Source organism: Schistocerca nitens, chromosome 8, assembly GCF_023898315.1.
Source record: "Schistocerca nitens isolate TAMUIC-IGC-003100 chromosome 8, iqSchNite1.1, whole genome shotgun sequence".
NCBI classification, from domain to species: Eukaryota; Metazoa; Arthropoda; class Insecta; order Orthoptera; family Acrididae; genus Schistocerca; species Schistocerca nitens.
This window is the reverse complement of record NC_064621.1, coordinates 365,747,938-365,767,188: the sequence shown is the minus strand read 5'-3', so window position 1 is coordinate 365,767,188 and position 19,251 is coordinate 365,747,938. Positions and strand designations below refer to the sequence as shown.

The 19,251-nt window shown below is 41.4% G+C and overlaps 1 protein-coding gene across 1 annotated transcript in view; it reads left to right on the top strand.

Annotated features, from left to right (window-relative positions):
- LOC126199572 (nose resistant to fluoxetine protein 6-like) overlaps positions 1-19,251 on the top strand; it is a 231,358-nt gene that overhangs the window by 93,976 nt on the left and 118,131 nt on the right. The gene's annotated exons all lie outside the window — the stretch shown is intronic.

Below are 19,251 nucleotides of genomic sequence, written 5' to 3'. Positions count from 1 at the left end.
ATCACATGTTGGCGAAACAATTACAATTGCCGTTCTTTTTGCATATCGTTGGTCCTTGGGGTCAGAGTTCCTCCTACGTCGCCATACCGGTACCGGCTCCTAACGGCAAGTCATGATGCTAACACTACTGTACTGACAACGCAAATCCTGCACCATACAGTCTGAACGTAATTCCTATGAAGTTGGGTGCCCATATGGTAAATAGTTTTTCATCTACAATGGCTCGAGTAGCGGAAGTTAATTTATAAGCATCCCTATTTGTGGCAGGTAGATCCTCTCCGACAACAGAGAAAGAACCATATTAAAGGTTACAATAATTGCTGAAGTATTATATAAAATTTGTCTAAAGCCGTCTATTCTACAACTCCAACTGTTCGTTTAATATCTTTTCTGGCGCTTTATCTAAATGGTTATAAATTTCAGTACCTTCCAAACAATCCAGGATGTATGCCTTGTTAACTTTGTGTAATAGGTGCAATGCTTCATCAATACCTCCAACGACATAGCTCTCGCTATAGACGTGAGACACTGATGAACATAGAGGGTGACCAGGACGAAACGTCAATATTCGAGGATATGATATGAACGATCATTCGAATCAAAAAAATCAAGTAAATACGGCCTCTGAACTGTATATTTTAAAAGCTATGGGCACTTTCTCAGTAGAAGAGATGTGTTTCACGGTAGCGAAGATGAACACAGCTTTTAAGCTATGCATTTTAGAGGCAACGTTAAGTGACTGTTCGAACAAGCTCGATACTGCTTCGAACGCTGCGGCATATCGGGAAATCTCGAGCTTAATAAGCACTTCAAAAGCTGAATTAATCAGGATGATGCAAAATTATTACAAAATAGCTGAGAAAGCTGGACTTCATGTGAATGAAGAAAAGACAGAATATCTAGTCATAAGTAAAAAACTCCAAAAGAACACACCACTGACCGTAAATGGTCTCACTTTCAAGGCAGTTGACCACTTCAAGTACTTAGGGAGTCTTTTTAGCAGAGACAATAGAGCAGAAATAGAAATAGACGCCCGTCTAGCAGCAGCTAATAGAACTTTTTACAGCTGTATCAAAATTTTAAGGATGAGATCACTTAGTACTGAATTCAAAATCCGTTTTTATCAGTCAACTATTGTACCAGTAGCATTATATGGATGTGAAGCTATTACATTCAGGAAAAAAGATGAAGAAAAACTGTTGATATTTGAAAGAAAAATACTAAGAAAAATATTTGGACCAATCTTCGATGAAAATGTCATGGAGTGGAGGATAAGGAAAAATGAAGAACTACGGGAGCTGTACAAACATAGTACCATTGTGGAAATGTTAAAGAAGAGAAGACTGAACTGGGCTGGTCATGTAGCAAGGATGCCGGAGAACAGACTACCCAAAATAGCATCCACTAAGAAATTAGAAGGAAAGAGAAGAAGAGGAAGACCTCGAATTAGGTGGATGGAGAATATCCGGGAAGATGTAGCTAGGATGGGCATCAACTCTGATTGGACAACAATTTCCCTGGATAGAAATAATTGGAAGAGGCTCGTAGAGCAGGTGTATGGTCGATAAGGCCTTAGCCACGTGTAAAGTAAAGTAAAGTAAGTTTACTACACTTCTCTGTTCGAATGACCGTTCGCGTCATATCCCTCAATGTTGACTGTTCCTCCTTGGAGACCTTGCATATACCACTGGGACTACCATATATTTACCATGTGTAATTTTTTTCTCCTTGTTCACTGATATGAATTTTTATCACACCTTCCTCTTGGCGGACTTAGAAATAAATAATAAATTGAGCACTTTTATTCATCGCTATTCCCAGAGAGTACATACTGACATGTCTTTCATTTTTATACTAACAACATTTTGTTAGTTAAAGGGTTAAATGATGACGTTTGGCTCTGAACATGCTGCTAAATAATCTGCCCATCAGTCCAATGTGAAAATCGTCACACGTGCCTAATTGATTTTATAAATCCCCGTCTGGGTAAACGGACTATATTTGTGCATAGTATACTGGGTTACCTTACCTAATGAGTTATTGTTGCGAAAACTAATGCGCACTTCTGTAATGAGAAGCAAACGCAGGTATTCTGCCATAATAGAGGAGTACAGCATATCTTAGTTTTTCTTCGTTCTCTGATTCTCTGCAAAGATTAATTTCCGAATACAAATCATTCTTCATGAAAAAAATATTTTTTTGTTTTTAAAATTTCCTTATCGTAAACATTCGCATCAGCAGCTTCTTCAAATACCGAAAATCCATATGTAGTTTCTTCTTTCCTTAACGGAATTTTTGGAATCCTCTCAATCATCGATTTAAAACGAGACTTCTGATGTAGGCCTATTTCGGGGCGACATGAATTGTGGACAACCGTGTCTACGTTGTAGGTTCCCGATAAACAATGAAATCGCGAATACCATTACTGTTAGTGTATTCTATATTTAGTAACTTAATCCCGGACCACTGCTCTAGTTCTATTGTGAATTTAATATTTGAATATCAACCGTTCAGTTACGCCAGCATAGTGTTTATCTCGTTTGTATTTCCGTCGTCTTTACGTAACTGAAACTATATAAGCTAATAGAGTCTAGAGCGGAGGGAAAATTCCGATGTCAAGTAAACAAACCGGCAGTGCAGCACGAGCTGGCCCTGCTGTCTGAACAAGGCCAAGGAAAGAACGCGCCAGTTACTCACCCAACTAGAATACGCTATTGCAGGTATTCCAATATATCACGTAACAAGGAAAGCGAAACAGGATTCAACCTAACTTCAAAGACAAGGCCTGATCAAACCGTGCCGCAAAGCTATCGACAGTGTCTTAATCTTATTTCGGCCATCGATTGAACAATCACAGATCTTAACGAAACTTAAAAGGACAAAGACTAGTCACATATTGGAGTGTAAATCGAGACCAATGTGATCAAACAGAAGCATCAAAAATTTAAAAAAGATAATATTGAAGCAAACGGAAGTAGAGACACAGGACTTTGGAACAAGAAAACAATGCACTAGAAAGTGTCGGCAGTTAACAGTTAAAGTATTGGTTTAGAAGGAAAGTCACTGAGTGAAATCGAAATATCAGAGCATTTGATAGAAGTAGTAGGTATAGAAATGCTCTAGGCACTCCCCAAAGTTCGTGGATCACAAGCCACTATGATCAGAAACCACTGGAGATTAAATTAGCTTAATTCTGTAGGACCTCAAAATATCCATCGGCAATATCAACAGTATAAAAACAGAGGTAAAAATTCTATGTTTAAAAGGTTACCTTTACGCTGCCGATGTGGATATAGTTTTCCTACAATAATTACATCATCCAACAAAACTTTTATAACTGGGTGTAAGATAGTTCTTAATGCTGATGGTGAAAGTGACAGGTCGACAAGACATAAAACAAAGTTCTCGTGGAAAACAGGAGAGGAATCTCTGTACAAATATTTAACACACTTTTAGTTAACCTTTACGCTCCTCTTGCGAGCTGCGGACGACAGAAAAGCAACATTTCCTTTGGAGAAACTATGGTCTCACTCCTCACGCATACATACGACAGTTGGGTTGGGTTGTTTTGGGGAAGGAGAACAGACAGCGAGATCTTCGGTCTCATCGGATTAGGGAAGGATGGGGAAGGAAGTCGGCCGTGACCTTTCAGAGGAACCATCCCGGCAGTGGCCTGGAGTGATTTAGAGAAATCACGGAAAACCTAAATCAGGATGGCCGGACGCGCGTCGTCCTCCCGAATGCGAGTCCAGTGTCTAACCACTGCGCCACCTCGCTCGGTGACCATACGACAGCCATTGGCGGAAATTTTAACACAGTGTTAGATGGTGAAGACCAAGCAAAGAAATTCGATTACTGCGGCAAATTTCTTGTCTTAAAAATAAAAAAAAGAAAGAAAAAGAAAGTTGGACTTAACTCGACTCATGGCTACATATACGATGACATGTTCTGGTACTGACGTATCTTCCAAGAGTTTCGGGGAGCAGAATACCCGGAATGTACCTCAGTAAGCAGGTCTCATCACAACTGCACGTCTGTATGACCCCAATGCCCGCCACATCACATTCAAACTCCTCCAGCATGAAACCTTTTTACGTTGTACTGTGGAGCAGTTAAGTATCTATGCCCTTAGTGGCTCTACACTCGGGCTCGAAGCAGTAAACACCTGAACAATATGTCTCCAGAAGAAAACTAAAATCCCAGCCCTGGATCTATTGTGAGCTGAATACACAAAACCAGGCATGAAAACTGCATCATCCACTATGCGAAAAGCAAAGCTCGCTGTAAGAAACGAAGACAGGAATATTACTTATACTTAAAAGACTTGTAAAAGGAACCCTCAGATTTATTGAAAAACATTCTCAAAGTCATGCAAGTTAAGGCCTACATAATTACCGCAACAAGAAGAATCTTGGAAGGCAGTCAAATTCGTGCCCAAAACGATACAGATATTGACCATGAAACAGAGTCAGTTTGTCACATCGCCGGAGAAATGAAATTTGCGTAGCGAAAACTGATACAAACCATATGAAACAGAGCAGAACCATATACAATGCACAAATAGAAATCAGGCGGAAAATAGTTACATATTTCAAGGACTTACACTCAGAAACGAGAATCAGTGTAAATACTCAAGGCTCCTTTTTATATCAAATAGAAACGTTTATAACACCGGGTGATAACGAGGAGATACGAGGATTGGAACTTTAATAGTGGCAACAATTTATTTACAGCTCGTACAAAATAGATACATGGTTCAAAGTTTTACTGACCTTCAAAGTAGTCATCAGCATTGTGTATAACCCGTTGCCAACGGTGTGGAAGTCGTAGGATACTCTTAGCAATGCCAGTTGTGTTGACAGTTCGAGCGGCGCGGTCTATTGGCCGACGAATTTGTAGCAGTTCTGAAGCGAATGCCGTGAAGTGTTTCCTTCAGTTTAGAAATCGAGTTGAACTCACGAGGGCTTGAGTACAGTAGATGGTAGAGCACTTAGCAGCCCCATCAGTCAAACAAATCCGTAACAGCTTGCACTGTACGTACTTGAGCATTTTCCTGCAAAATGACGGTCAGGTCCTGCAGAAAGTGTCATCACTTCTGTCTCTAAGATGTTTATTTTGGAACACGACCTATGACAAGCTTAGCACAATGCTGGTGGCTATTTTGAAGGTCAGTAAAACTTTGAAGCACATATCTATTTTGTACGGGCTGTAATTAAATAGTTGCCAGTATTAAAGTTCCAACCCTAGTATGAAGCCATCACTCTGGCTCCCCTAACAAAACATCAAGCACATATGCACTATCAGTCAAACTACACGCATATTTTGGGACCTTTATTGGTACAGAGTTAGACTATAATGAGATACTTCATCGAACTGGCTTCCATCCTTTTCCACGGAAGGATTAACAGTCTTCATTCCAAAAACAGCCAGAAATGAGATCCAAAACTGTCATCCTTGATGCAGATTATAAAATTATCAGGCCTTACCTAGGTGAGATTACTGGAGGCTATTTAAAAAAAATGATACAATACACAGAATTGCCTACCTAGCTTGAATTTGTAAACGCAATTTAGCCTTGGCATTGCTAGACTTCAGTAAGACCTGCGACCGAATTAACCATGTAATTCTAATGAGAATAATGGTGAAAACTGGATTTATCAGTATCGTGCGTGACTATATCACAGGAAGCCATTCTCATCTAAAGATTAATAAACAATTACAAACAGCTATTTGTTCAGAGGGTTGTCCTTTGTCCAAGATCTTGTATGCGCTTGCCGTGGAGCCCTTAATACGAATCCTCCACGCTAACTTCAATGGTTTATAAGTCCTCAATAACAAAAAGGCGCGCCATGCTTAGACAGGTGATACAAGTTAATCAGTCAGTCAAGAGGATCTGAGAATCGGCAGAAGAGTAATTCCCAATTTTTCCCCCGTTGGCGGCGTCAGGTTTAATGAACTCAGACTGCAAATAGTACCCCTCGGAACGAGAAACGACAACATGCAAATCTGCTGGCCCCAAATGACAGAAACAAGAACTCAGCTAGGCCTGATTACCACTGTCTACCGCCGGCCGCGGTGGTCTAGCGGTTCTAGGCGCTCAGTCCGGAGCCGCGCGACTGCTACGGTCGCAGGTTCGAATCCTGCCTCGGGCATGGATGTGTGTGATGTCCATAGGTTAGTTAGGTTTAAGTGGTTCTAGGTTCTGGGGGACTGATGACCACAGATGTTGGGTCCCATAGTGCTCAGAGCCATTTGAACATTTGAACCACTGTCAACCCAGCTATCAAGCCTAAACTTAACTGGAAGTAAAAGCTAAATACTTGTGCGACAACCAAAGCCCAGTTCATGAGGCACCTAAAACGTGTACAGAAGCCCCCATACATTAATAGCTATGTGCTTATTCAAACCTACAACACAGTAGCAGGTCTATCAATCCCGAGACATCGCCACTGGAGGACTTGCGGCCGCGTGTTAGATCATATGGAAAGATAATACCCCTTTCAAATTACAACGCTCACCCTACAGAACCGCGATTAGAATATCAAGACCCCATACCATCACTGTATGGGGATTCATAAGAATTTTAAAAATAATCAGCGAATACTAAGCAAGAATATACTCACCTCCTCGGCAGCGAAAGACAGATTTTCTGTCAATGCTACACATATAAACGTAAATCTATAATGTGTTAGAAACTTTTATGTGGGATACGGTCGTATCCAAGATAACTTGCCATCTTATAGGGCAGCAAATCTTTACCCTAAACCAGCTGAAAGTAAAGTATTCCACAATCCGCAGTAGAATCCAAACGTCCATTCAAAAGTAGGGGAAACATTTGGAAAAACATAAACAAATTCCACTGCTCAACGGTCAGGCCAGATCCATCTGGTGCGGCATAATCAGAATGTTTCAAGGTTTCTCTACGAAACAGACTTACGTCTGACACCTTTCTGCACGCAATGCAACGCCTTAGACATTTCAGTTGATAATAGCGGATGAAAGGAACAGAATATGGCTTGGGAAGAGACTAGGAAGAAGATGGTCCACATCAATGAAACGGCCAATGATTACACAACCAGCCAACAGAAATTTCAAATATAGTGCCCATTCATGGCTTTCAAAGTATTTTGCGCACTATGCTCTCAACTACAAGAATTCCGTGGTTAATATCTTGGAGGTCTGAGACTAACATTTCCAAAATTAAAGGCATCGAAAATACAAACGAAATCAAAATTTCCTGCTCGTGGCATTATCAAATGAGGAACTTAGTGTATAATCCAGTGGTTCTTAGCTAAGGGACAACGGCCGTGCCGCAGTGGATACACCGGTTCCCGTGAGATCACCGAAGTTGGGCGCTGTTGGGCGTGGTCGGCGCTTGGATGGGTGACCATCCAGGCCGCCATGCGCTGTTGCCATTTTTCGGGGTGCACTCAGCCTCGTGATGCCAATTGAGGAGCTACTCGACCGAATAGTATCGGCTCCGGTCAAAGAAAACCATCATACCGACCGGGAGAGCGTGTGCTGACCACACGCCCCTCCTACCCGCATCCTTAACTGAGGATGACACGGCAGTCGGATGGTCCCGATGGGCCACTTGTGGCCTGAAGACGGAGTGCTTTCTTAGCTAAGGAATATAGCTTGTTAGCCAGAACACTTGCAACATCATTTTAGTTGTCAAAGCAGAAGATAGGTTTACGAAAAGACATTTTAAAAATTTGAAAATCCTACTTTATTGTTAAGGTAAAGATTTTTTAAAAATTACTTTATTTTTTTTCCCTGAAAAGTATGCCAAATTAAGAAGGACTAAGTCTTCGAGTCTCCCTTTCTTTCCAAGATTCAGTTTTTCAAAAATCATTAGGTGAAGCTAAAAGCTTTACTTTTGGATACAGAAGACGAAATTTATGACCAAGCAGCCAACACCGACGAAGACGATTATGATGAGTGTAGCGATGGGTGAAAGGGAGTGGATGGAGATTTGAGAAAAAAAATTGTACCGCTCACGATACGTTTTAAATATGGCACTGACTCCCACTTAGGTTCATTAAATTTCATTGTTGTTTGACAAAATATAACCAACTTCATTTTCAGTTCCATTTTGTTGGCGGTACAGAAATTTTCTACTCGCATTTCTTTTCATCTGGAAGAAGGCGTACAGGACAGACATGAACTTCTCGATAAATTCTAATGATGTATGACCTTTCTGATTTTTGGTATCATATACAAACTTTTCCGTTGAAGAATATTATTTAATTTCCTAGTCCCAGTTATGATCCAGCCCTCACATATGAGTTTCTGTTATCCTTCGTTGTTTGGACTTCGATTGTTTCTATGGAATACATTTCTCTAAGTTTTAAAACAAGCCCTACTAATTCGCCTGAGGCTCATCCGATATTTGTAATATTGCTTCTATCCTTCGTGTTTAAAATAAGACCTTCGCCCAAATTTCTATCGTTCTTTGGTAAAAAAAAAAAGAAATGTTTGTGTGGTGTCACCGCTAGACACCACACTTGCTAGGTGGTAACTTAAATCGGCCGCGGTCCTGTAGTACATGTCGGACCCGCGTGTCGCCACTGTGTAATCGCAAACCTAGCGCCACCACATGGCAGGTCACAAGACACGGACTAGACCTCGCCCGAGTTGTACGGACGACATAGCTTGCGACCAGACGTACCAAGTCTTCCTCTCATTTGCCGAGAGACAGATAGAATAGCCTTCAGCTTAGTCCATAGCTACTACCTAGCAAGGCGCCATTTGTATCAGTGCTAATAGCGTACTAATATTCAAGAGAGATGTATTCCAACAAGAGAATAAAGATAAGTATTAAACGCATCTACGTACTTTTCCTCTTATTCATTAATAAGTCTCATGTTCCAGAACTTCAAGCCCGTCTGCGTTAGTTTAGCGTGCACCTAGCTACCTCATTGTGTCTATGCTGTATGAAATAGACACAACAGTTTGTCTTGATTTTAATTTTCGGCGTGCTTCTGATTATCCCGCCACAAACCAATTTACCTTATTAAATCCTTCTTCCAACTCCATAAACCTATCTTCGTTTGCTAAAGTAGTTTAATTTAGTCTAAATAAAAATTAGAAGAAACAGTTGGCTTTCTGAAGTGTGTACCCCACTTTCGAGTAGCAAGATGCAGATGCAGACGTAGCTTGGAGTGAGTAATGGCATGAAACTGTTTCCTAGGTTCCGTTAGGCCACTACTCTTAGTGTTCTTTAACCTGTTACAGAATTCTGACCATCCATGGAAATGCACAGGGCAGTAGGGTCTCCATAAACCATACCAATGGTACACTGTGTTGCCAGGACCCTAAGAGTTGGCGAGAAACGTGAACAGTAACAACCTCAGTAAAGCAGCTTCAGCCCAGGCCTGAGGTCTTCTAAGTCTCACAACTGGGAATTACCATACTTGTTCATAAGCTGATGACGGGAGAGCAAAACCCCCGAGTCATACAATTACATTTAAGAAAATAAAAATAAACACGAAGGAATTATCCAAAAAGGACAGATATCGATAGATGTGATGCACATGTAAAAATACATTCTCAGAAAAAATTGGCGATATATTCAAGAAAAACTGAGCAAGTCAATAATGCATTGGTCCACCATTGACCCTTATGCAAGTAGTTGTTCTGTTTGGCATTCAGTGATATTGTTGGCTGTTCTCCTAAGGGATATGGTGCCAAATTCTGTCCAGCTGGTGTTAGATCGTCAAATTCCCAAGCAGAGTTGAGGGCCCTGACCACAATGGTCCAAATGTTCTCAATTGTGGAGAGTTGCGGCGACCTTGCTGGCCAACGTAGGGTTCGTCAAGCACGAAAACAAGCAGTAGAAACTCTCGCCATGTGCGGACAGACCAATATCGTTAACTCCTGTTTTCTCAAAAATTCTTGAAACAATTATGTATAATCAAGTTAGCACGTATTTAGATAACTTAAACTTAATAAGTGACAAGCAATATGGATTCATGAAAGGTAAAGCACAACAGATGCTATGGATTCTCTTGTAAAATTTGTTCTGGATGTGTTTGAGGCTAGGGGATTTGCTCAGGCTACATTTTGTGATCTGAGCAGAGTGTTTGACTGTGTGGACCATGATACTTTACTGAATAAGCTATCCTATTATGGTTTTGCTAATAGCAGCATAAATATGATTAAATCCTTCCTTGAGAACAGCCAACAAGTTCTGTGCATTAACAGGGAGAAGTCAGATCTGATTAATGTTACGTCTGGCGTGCCACACGGCTCAGTACTTGGACTTCTATTGTTTTTACTTATGATTGATGACCTGCCATCTTTTGTAAACTCTCACACAATAATGCATGTCGATGACACAACTTTTTTAAATAAAAGCTCAGATTTAAACACACTAAAAATATAGTTAAAGATACCTTGCTCATAGTTCAATATGGTTTAGAGTGAACGGTTTTCTACTAAATGCAAGTAAGACCCAGACACTTTCCTTTAGCTTAAGAGAGAATCATGACTTAGAAAATATAAAATTTTTAGGTGTTATAGTAGACAACAAGTTGACATGTGAACCACACATCAAACATTTATCTGCCAGACTGTCAAGAGTTATCTATTTAATTAGAAACTTAAAAAGACATGTCCCTAATAGTTATATAAGATCAGCATATTTTGCTTTCTTTCAAAGTATCATATCATATGGAATCTTATTGTGGGGCAATAGCAGTCACGGAAAGGGTATTCTACATTTACAAAAAAAAAATTAACAAGAATAATGACCGACTCAGATAAATTAGAACACGGTAAACCCTTGTTTGTTAAATTGCAATGCCTGACGGTAATAAACTTGTATATCTATAATGTTCTGTTGTATGTTAGGAACAGTATTTCAACTATATCATTAAGAAGGGATGTACATAGCCATAACACCAGGAACAAATCATGTTTAGATGTACCATATCAAAGACTCTCCTAGTCACAGAATTCATATTTAGTTCTTGGACTTAAGTTGTACAATAAGTTAAGTATAGATTTAAAAGAGTTACCTGTCAATATCTTCAAAGCTAAGTTGTACAGAATACTAGTCAATAATCCTTTCTACACTGTAGACGAACTTTTGAAACTGAAAATACTGTCTTTCAACACTGTATCTAGCGGATGGCCTTATGTTATCCAAACTAAATTGTATTTAGTAATTAATGTTAAAAATGTAAGTTATCTTGAGGTTGTCTATTGCTTTATGAGCTGAACGACAGTAAAATTTGATTGATTGGACGGGCATTATCTTACTGAAATGTAAGCCCAGGATGGCTTGCCATGATAGGCTCCAAAATGGAACGTAGAATATCGTCGACGTACAGCTCTACAGTACAGGTGCCCCAGGTATCAACCAAAGGGCTCCAGCTATGAAAAGAAATGGCACCCTAGACTATCACTACAGACTGTCAGACCCTATGGCGCCGGACACTCAAGTTGGTGCCCACTGCTGTCTGGGGCGCTTCCAGACACGTCTTCACTGGTCATCGGGGCTCAGTTCGAAGCGGGACTCATCACTGAAGACAATTCTACTCCATTCAATGAGATTCCAGGTCGAAGACGTGTCTGAAGACGGTCAGGACAGCGTGGGGATACCAACCTGAATGTCGCCCGCTGTAGGGTCTGACAACCAGAAATGATGGTCTGGGGTGCCATTTGTTTTCATAGCAGAACCCCTTCTGTTGTTATCCGCGGCACCTTTACTGTAGAGCGGTACGTCGACGATACTCTACGCCACGTTTTGTTCCCTTAATGGCAAACTATCCTGGGCTTATATTTCAGCAAGATAAGGCCCGCCAGCACACGACGAGAGTTTCTGCTGCTTGGCTTCGTGCTTGCCTAACCCTACCTTGGCCAGGAAGGTCGCCAGACCTCTCCCCAGCTGTGAATATTTCGAGAATTATGGGCAGGGTCCTTTAACTATCTCTGGATTTTGACGATATAATGCCAGTTAGACTGAATTTGGCTCGATGTCATCCAAGAGAACATCCAAGAACTCCGTCAATCAATGCCAAACCGAACAACTGCTTGCATAAGAGCCATACGTGGACCAACGTGATATTGACCTGATCAATTTGCGTTGCTGTTTGCCTTCAATAAATCATCCAATTTTTCTGAATTTGTAATCATATGTATACTATGAGTGTATTGCAGTGTGTTCAGATTTATAAGAAAGCAGACTTTGTCCCAGCCACGCTGTATGTAATGCAAGTATCTGAGCAACACATCGATGTCTGTTACACATAAAGCGATACCCATCGGTGCCAACAGATGCTGGTTTCGGATGTCTGTATTGGAGAATGTGATCTACGTTTGTCGGTCCTCTGTTCCTAACTAAAGTGTAATTTGTTTACTGGCTCATCATCATCCCAATAGTGGTCGTTGAAAACACAACACCAGCAAGGCTACCAATAACACAGCTGCCATCTCTGGTACAAACAATGGCTCTAGCTCAACTGGCATCGTTTGTAAGGACTGGCAGAGGAAGGCGTTCTAAGAAATACGGAGAACGCGCTGGCCAGGATAAAACTCGAACTCCGAGGGACATCAGGGAAATACGAGCAGTATTGCATTATCTTGTTGAAATGTAACTCTGCAGAAGCATCGAAGATAGGGCACAGTTAGCGGCCTCAAACTGTGAAATGTAACGGCTGCTCTCTAAATTACCGGCTATGTAAATCGTGTAGCCAGTGGCACACAATGTCATCACGTAACGTGCTGGGCCAGTTTCAAGACAACGAATGCAATCTCGCAACGGTTCTTTTCCTCAGAGGTGTGTTTCACACACAGATACCTCTGTCGTGATGCTGAACTCAGAACAGAGACTTCTCTGAGAAGGCAAAGTTTTGGCTGTCGAGCGTCTAGTGTTGTCGTTTGGCTGCTACTGCCTGCGTGTCTTCCTCTTGTTTTCGAGCCAAGGGAAACCACAACAATGGTCGCTATGATGTCAGTCGCTGGTGCCCCAGACATCGTCGCGTGTAGATACTAGCCTCGCTGCGAAGAAGCCCAATACCCGACTCAAGATACGTGTGACGTGGTTATACAAACGTGCACAGCCAATCGAAAAATACGATGGACAATCAATAAGTAATGTAACACATATCTTTCTGAAGGATTCCAGCACACCATACCATTCCCCGCTCTTTTGGCTACAAAACTCCAGCTTTCAACGCAACCTCCGTTCAGTGCAGCGGTCTTATGTCATCTTACTGGGACGGCTGTATGCCCTCACGGTGGCACTCTACTGGTCGACGTCGGAACCAATGCCCTGCTGCCTGAATAATCTCCCCATCATCCATGTAGTGCTTCCCGCGAGGGTCCATCCTTTTTCCGGCCAGACAGATGGAAGTTGGAAGGTGCGAGATCTGGACTGTAGGGTGGAAGACGAACAAAAGTCCAGTGTAGTTGTGTGAGCTCGTCTCCGGTGGGCAAACTTGTCTGAGGCCTTGCATTGCCACCGAGAAGGAAAACTTCGTTAGCATTTTTGTGGCGGTGAACAAGCTGAAGTCGTTTGCTCAATTTCTTGATGGTCGCACAGTACACTTCAGTTGATGCATGAGCGAGGACATCAAGCAGAATTACCCCTTCCGAGTCCCAGAAGATCGTCGCCATGACTTTGCCGGCTGAAGGTGCGCCTTTGGACGTTTTATTCGGAAGAAAGGTTGTGTAGCGCCACTCCATGGATTGCCATTTTGTTTCTGGTTCGAATCTGTGTTTCATCGCCTGTGACAATGTTCGACAAAAAATTGACACGAACAGTATCGTAGCACGCAAGCAATTCCGCACAGATGGTCGTTCGTTCCTCTTTGTGGTCTTCTATTAGGCGGCGACGAACCCAGCGGTCACACACCTTTTAGTACTCCAATCGGCGAACAAGTGTGTCAGCGCTACCAACAGAGACGTCCAGCAGTGCAACGAGGTGTCTGATTGCGATCCGTCAATCACCTCGAATGAGAATGTCATCACGTTCCAGCATTGCAGGAGTCACAGCTGTGTGCGGCTGGCCGGCTCGCGGGGGTGAAACAGGTTTACGCGACCTTGTTGCGATGATACCAGACGCTTCGCCCAAAGGCTTACCGTGCTTTTGTTCACTCTCTGGTCCCCGTAGACATTCTGTAAGCACCTTTGGATATCTGCGATGCTCTGGTTTTCCACCAAAAGAAACTCAATGACAGCTCTCTGCTTGGAACGCACCTTAGACGCCATTTTGAAGGCTACGTATAGCGCTGCCACCTACTGGAATTTCACGAAACCATAAGGGTTGAAACGAGAATATTTCACGATGTTCCACAACAAATTCCGCATTTTTTCAACCGAAATCAGTCGAGAAACAAATGTAGTGCATTACTTATTGAACGCCGTTCTTATGTCCATCTTCTCAGGCGCTGGTCATGTGGGAGCGTTGAACAACGAGAGCAGGAGTATTACGGAACAATAAACCACAGTCTTGAAACCCATGAAGCATGACCTGATATCTTCACAATCAGCATTCAAAAGCGATTTCTGAATAAGCCCAAACCTATTTTGTTCTGTTGCACTGATCATTTGCATAAGCAACCATTTCGCACACTTCATGTCAATTTGACGTTTGTTCCATGTCGCCTTCATAATGGTGCAATTTTAACAGTTTGCATAGTGTTTCTAATTAATCTACGTTATGTCTAACCACAACAAAAGAATTCTGTTTTAAAACAGAGCGCATACAAAAGTAAGCTGTTCAACACTTTTTTCCTTTTGACGATACGAAAGTCAAGGCGGTCTTAGTGCGTCTGTGTATACTGTATAATTTCTTGACAGTTACTGAAATACTACCCAAAAAATTTGATGCTCAGTTCTATTCATAACTTACGGGATTGTGTGACAGAAGCGTAAAGCTAAAGCCTGGGCCACGTATTTGAGTACCGTCAATTTATTTTTTCTTTGTTGCATTGTGTTTATTTTTGAATTTTTCTTTATTTTATAGCAACTATTACTGAAGCCCATGTGCAGAAGAAAACAGAAGTATCGTAAAATCATTCATTTGGTTTGTTCCATTCATTACTAACCGAGAAATTTTACGAACACGAGTCTGTCGTGGAGATAGCTGAATATTAAGACAAACATTTTGTATTCGTAAAAACGTCTTATACTTGAACCTGTCCTCTTGTGTCGTTCACCGTCTCGCCTTACTTCATAATATAGATATTCTCGGTACACTATTAATACTACATGTTATGTCCAGATAAGAACGTGGCCTTCCCTATTGCCTTCCGGCAAAAAACACGTGAAATTTATTTTTAGTCAGAATTTATAAAATGCAACCTCAATGACGTCTAAAGTGAATAATGACTCAGAATAATGGAGAGGGCCTGGTACATTATTCACTTTAGACGTCATTGAGGTTCCTTAAGCATTCTGTTTGCATTTTATAAATTCTGACTAAAAATTAATTTCACGTGATTTTTGCTCGAAGGCAATAGGGAAGGTCACATTCCTATCTGAACATTACATGTAGTATTAATAGCGTACTGAGAATGTTTCCATTTTCATTCTTATACAGTGTCCCGTGAGGAATGGTCAATATTCAGGGACATGACTAGAATGATCATTTGAAGCACAAAACATATGCATTATACCGAAGGGTTTCCGTGTTAGAACACATTTAATGTACATTGTTATATATTTTCTGTATTATTCGGCACATTGCAAGGTTTACACAAGCACGCAACAGTTAGCAAACATTATGATACCACGCATTTTACAAAGTATCAATTGAAAAATACGTACTTGTAACACATTTACCTCCACACAATATCGTACACATCACATTACCACTGTTATATAGTTCACAGTAAATGTTCGAATCTCCCACCGTCAACTTCATTGCATTTGTGCACTGTTGGGAGAACATGTTTTGTTGGTCGTCTGAGCGCCTCTGCACGTTCCCGAAGGAGGGCAGCAGCGTCGATGATGCGACCAAGCAGTTCATATCGCGTACTGACCTTTCGTTTGTACACCTAAGACTTCATCCAAGCCCCTAAACAGAAACCTAATGCATTGGCGATCTTGGGGGCCAGTCAAGTGTGCTAGGACGACCAAGTCCAGCGATTAGTGTAAGGGTTGTTGAGATATTTCCTCACATGTTTGGTGAAATGTGAAGGAACTCTGTCATGCTGGCAGCACATTGCAGTCCGCGTAGCCAAACGAACTTACTTAAAAACGAATTTTTCAAAAAATGCAAATAATTATGTCTAGTCATTCCCTCTTCTAAAATGACTGGACCTATAAACGCGTTACCGAACATTCAGTACCAAATATTGGTCAAAGATCGAACTTGGAAATTGGTTGTAGTGTGTGGATTTCCCTGGGACCATCCATGATTATTACGTGTATTGTTGATTCCATTCCGTGTAAACGTGGCTTGAAAAATGCATAGCATTAATGGAAACAAATGACTGTCATTTAACCAAACACAAAATTAAAGTCGTGGGGCATTGTCGCCAACGTGAAGATTGTGGACACGCTATATGTGAAATGGGGACATGTTTTCCGCATTTAGTGTTCACCATACACTTGTTCTTGGGACATAGATACGTGCAGAAAGTCGCCATGTACTGATAGTATGACGATGCTGATGCAGCAACAGGAGCAGCATCATAACGGAAGCCGTAAACATACACCATATCTGCGTATTCTTCATTAGTGTAGACGTGTAGAATTTTATTAGTGCGTGTACAGACACAGTTAACCGACGCTTCTCTCCGATACACTCTCAGTCCCTCGCCCTGCTTCACTCACAACGCACCATGGACAAATGCAAATGGCTCTGAGCACTATGCCGGCCGCGGTGGTCTAGCGGTTCTAGGCGCTCAGTCAGGAACCGCGCGACTGCTACGGTCGCAGGTTCGAATCCTGCCTCGGGCATGGATGTGTGTGATGTCCTTAGGTTAGTTAGGTGTAAGTAGTTCTAAGTTCTAGGGGACTTATGACCACAGATGTTGAGTCCCATAGTGCTCAGAGCCATTTGAACCATTCTGAGCACTATGCGACTTAACTTCTGAGGTCATCAGTCGCCTAGAACTTAGAACTAATTAAACCTAACTAACCTAAGGACAGCACACACATCCATGTCCGAGGCAGGATTCGAACCTGCGACCGTAGCGGTCGCTCGGCTCCAGACTGTAGCGCCTAGAACCGCACGGTCACTCCGGCCGGCGACAAATGCACATTCAACGGGCTAGACTAGTGGCAGAGAGACATTCGCGCAAAGACGCTGCAAGCAGCGCAACTAGCCCCGAAACAAATGTGTGTTAAATGTGTTCTATTTCGGACACCATTCGGAACAGGTCATATTTCCATCTGAAGATTTTTGCTTCCAATGAGCATTCCTGTCGTATCACTGAATATTGACGATTCCTCCTGGGGTACCCTGTAGTGGAGCAGACTTTTTTTAAACACCACTTCCTGCCACTTGGTACTTTCAGTTTCATCTTAAAACATTTGGCAGGATCACTGAGAACCTTTATTTGCTGCGAGGCGGACTCTGTAGTGCAGTTAGAGTTTGGAAAGAAATATTATTCATGAACTTTGCACGTGCTTATTGAGCGGGCCATATGAAAGTTAAGGGAATATTCTAGTGAGGAGCTCGTTTAGTGCCGCATTGGGCGAGTAACCAGTAACCTCAGCTCCGCTTCTTTAAATGGTCGAATTCCCATTCATGAAAAACTTCAGACTTCTGATGACTTTACATATGAGTTATTGTGTTAAATATTTGCATCAAGTGTGTGAAATCTTTATTGCCAAAGACACAATTTTTCGTGCGTCTTCGTGTTTTTGTCCCTCCCGAACAATGTGTCGTACAATGACATAATTTTGCAGATGTATTGAGTGGTATATGTGGATACCGACTGCAAGATCTGCGCTAAAGAAGTAGTAAATTAAAACCTCATGCCTCATGCTGAAGTTTTACTGCCTGATCAGCCAAACGGTAGCAAGTGATAAACTTTTTTTCCTTCCATTATTTTAATGGGTATCATTAAGAAAAAGTTTCGTAAAAGTTGAAATTATTTGTACAGTTTGTTGGAAGTCGCTAAGTGCTCTCATTCTCAAATACTGTATTAATGTATTCTGAGTAATTTGGCTCAAGACATATTTACACAGTTTGTAACTTTAGTTCTTGCCTCATTGTGTCAAATCTCTAACGCAGGATTAAACTTATAACTGAGTTCATTATGACAGTGCTTTTAAATTCTGCCGATAATTATCAGAAATACTGGAAATCAAATTTTTCTTGCCTCTTGGAGTGCCGTTATATAGGCAACTTGCACCTGTAACTAGATAATCGTATCCATTTATAATAGTATATACTGATTTTGTTAGGCACGTTAGCTGCAGTGCATTATTGTAGCTGATAGGGTCGCCTACATATGGGGCAGGTTTTCCTACCCGACATTTCAGTTTTCGTTTTATACGTCCTTTATAGTTTTACAGAGTGGTGCGAGCGAACACCGATAAGAATTTTGCGTAAACTGACACTGGCGGTGGAAGACCAAGCACCTATCGACTTTTTATAGGTGTTTGCATCGTATTCGTTCACGGAGTTATTCCAAAGCACTTTTGAGTGTATAAATTTCAGGTTAGTCGTTTCTGGACAAGGGTTGCTTATCTTACAATGATAGTTGTTTTTATTAATTTAGCGTCCGTAGCGTGGACTCTATTTAGCCACCTGAAACATATTGCTAACTGTATACTGAATTGTAGGAATACAATATATAAATGCATATTTACAGATATAAGAGTTCAAGATATCAAAATTTTGCCCACCATAAATTTCTAACAACCAAATTTAGAAGAAAATAGAAGGTTTTCATTTATCAGGTCACACTATTTCTGAAATTACATCATAGAAATGCAATATGCAAGCCATTAAAATCTTACAGTCGTTGCGCAGTCCTCTTGAGGAAATTAACAGCCACTTTATAAATGTGAATGTCTTAAGTAAACAAAAGACAAGAAGCTGATAGTGGAAGGTGGTATCCCATACTCAACAATCAACAAAGTCTTTGAAAAGTCCACCAGCTCGTAGTCAAATTTGGGACACGAAAATAAAGATGTGAAAGTTCTTGCCATATTAAAACTATGTGCCACGCCGGGGCTGGAACCGACCTCTGGCTTTCGTGGGCAAGTGCCCCACTGACTGAGTCATCCGAAGACGCCTCACGAGCCGCTCTCACAGCTGTACTTCCGCCAATAACTTATCTC